Raw genomic sequence first — 2596 nt, 5'->3', positions numbered from 1 at the left:
TGTGAATTTTGGGGAATTTTGGGAATTCCAGGAACTGAGGAGGTGTTGCAGTCACCATCCATGGGTGTGTGTAACAAAGCCTGGGTGTGGCACTGGGTGCCAGGGCTGAGCTGAGCTGTTGGGGCTGGGTTGGACTCAATGGTATTTAAGGTCTCTTCCAACCTGGGGATTCTGAGAATTTGGGGGAATTCTGTGAATTTTGGGGAATTTTGGGGATTCCCAGGAACTGGGGAGGTGCTGGAGTCCCCATCCCTGGGTGTGGCACTGGGTGCCAGGGCTGAGTTGAGGGGCTGGGTTGGACTCCGTGGTGTTTAAGGTCTCTTCCAACCTGGTCATTCTGTGAATTCTGTGAAATCAGTGAGGAGCAAACCCAGGCAGCTGGGAGTTTAGATGACCATTACTTTAATGCACGCACTGACATTTTTTTGAAGGTCTATTTTTAATTACTGAACTTTCCTGTGTGGGTTTTTAAATAAATAAATAAATATCCTTGGGGAAAGGGGGGGGATAAAATAATCCCTGCATGTGCCAGTGGTGGGGACAGCAGAGTTTGCCACGTGTTTGCAGTTTCTCAAAGTGCAACTCTCACCAGATGTTTCTGTGTGCCAGAAGAGCAGCGGACTCCAGGACTGGAAGAATTTCCAACGGTTGAAAATGACAAACGATAGCATATCCAATCCAACCATACTAACTTGGACCCCCATCCTCCCCAACTTCAAAGGGCAAGATCTTTTGCGTCTCCTGTTGCTGAAATGAAGAGCACAATTACCTTTCCAAGAAGAATTTCTGTGTTGTAAGCAAAATGAAATTGTGCATTCCTTTTGGGACCATTTTTTTTGTCTTGAGAATTTAAAAACAAAATGAAACACTATCATAAAAAGCATGACCAGAAAATAAACTTGAGCATAATTGTGAAACAGTTAGCTTTCACTGTAGTTTCCAAGTTGAAGTTAAGGACTTTATCTCACACACTTGCAAATTTTAAAGTCATGTTTGTAGCAGGATTTTTTTCAAGTTTCCTTTTTAAATACATTTCCTTATGTATTTAATTGAGCAAAACAAGGGAGTCCTAGCCCAGAGCACTGGGGGTTGTTAACGCTGTAAATTTAGTCCCTAATTTTTTTTATTTTTATTTTCTAGTATCACAGATAATTGTTGCACAAAACTTGGCATATATAGGATAATGTTAAGCAGTAAGGTAACCAAGCACATGCTGTAAAAGGTAATGAATGCTTGTTTAAAGAATCCTTTCACCTTTTATGGATTACAAATGCAATCCTTGGTCCCTCCTGCCCCCCCTTTTTCACCACACTGATTTTTTTAATCTGTTTTGGTTTGTCCACTTGGAAGGGCAGTTTATATATCCTAACACTATCCTATAAGTCTCAACAACCAGGAATCTCTGTTTTCAAAAGAGACCTATCCTACACTTGGGTATCGAGTCAATTCTTTGTGTATGAAATGATGTACAAATCAATGTTTTGAAAATAATGATCTTGAACTTTCTAAGTTAAACAGAAAAAAAAAAAACCTTTTTTGATTGTTTGCCATATTGGGTGGGTTTACTCTTAGAATCGCATGCTGTAGAAATGCTAAAAAGTGCATATTGGACTAAGTCCTTAGATGTTTTTTCTTTGAAGAAATAACCTGTTTAAAAACTGTAACCATTGTCGCTGTATTCATTTATTGTTGCTACTCTGTGCATAAATCTATGAAGAACTCCAGTACAAAGCTATGCACGTTTTGGAGTAGCGTGATAAGTCACTTTTTTTTTTTTTTAAAGAATAAAGAAAAAAAAAGAAACAGCCTGTTCAAACAATCGCTGTCAAAGATTCTGGGGTGTGGGAGGAGGGAACCTAGACCATCTTCTTTATAAATCAGTTCCTCACAGCCAGTTCCTCTTGCAGGATGAGTCCTTTGCATCTGATCAGAGTCATTTTTGTAATGAGCAGGTTTTCCTGGCTTTCTTTTCAAATAAAATGTTAAAAGCAGCAGTGTTTGGACAGCAGATTGTTCTTTCCTATCTTCTCACTGTATCCAGAAATGCTCCTTCCTAGCAGCAGTAGTAGCTTTTCTCCATTTTGTTTTTTCTGCAACATTCTGTACAAAAATGTGCTGTAATTGTGCGTTAGGCCTGGATTTGGCATAAAAGATGAGTTCCCTCTTACTCTCTTTCATGAAACTACTCTGTAGAGCTTTCTCCACGCCCTGTATCCCTCTTCACCTTTTGTATTTAATTTTAAAGTCAGTGTACTTCAAGAAAGCTGGATGCAAGATAGATACTATATTAAAATGTAATGTTATTTAAGATGTAATAAAGCAGTTTGACATGAGTTTGGACTGATCTGTTTTGCAGCTTCTTGTTCAACGTGCAGAACATCTTCTGAGGTGTGGAATAAACAGAATAAACACACAGGAGGAGGGAATGCTGGCCCCAGAGAAATGGTTTGGTGGTTTTTCAATGGTTCATGGTCAGTTATTGGGTCAGTTAACTCCAAATTCAGAGAGCCAATATGAGGTGCACAGCACAAAAATGCTTTGTGCAGGAGTGGAGCACCTGAAGTGGGAAATCAAAACAAAATTAACTTCTTTTAAA

The 2596-nt window shown here is 39.3% G+C and overlaps 1 protein-coding gene across 7 annotated transcripts in view; it reads left to right on the top strand.

Moving 5' to 3' along the window:
• GNB1 (G protein subunit beta 1) overlaps window positions 1–2333 on the top strand; it is a 45624-nt gene extending 43291 nt beyond the window's left edge. For 4 of the 7 annotated variants that reach the window (XM_064730428.1, XM_064730426.1, XM_064730430.1 and 1 more), the window contains exon 12: window positions 610–2333. The gene's annotated coding sequence lies outside the window, so the exon portion shown is untranslated. Of the gene's footprint in view, window positions 1–592 lie in introns of all 7 variants that reach the window. The other 3 variants (XM_064730427.1, XM_064730431.1, XM_064730432.1) reach the window with 2 other exon arrangements.
• The last annotated feature ends 263 nt before the right edge of the window (window positions 2334–2596 follow it).

The sequence above is a fragment of the Zonotrichia leucophrys genome, chromosome 21 (assembly GCF_028769735.1).
Source record: "Zonotrichia leucophrys gambelii isolate GWCS_2022_RI chromosome 21, RI_Zleu_2.0, whole genome shotgun sequence".
NCBI classification, from domain to species: Eukaryota; Metazoa; Chordata; class Aves; order Passeriformes; family Passerellidae; genus Zonotrichia; species Zonotrichia leucophrys.
This window is presented reverse-complemented; position numbering and strand designations above follow the sequence as displayed.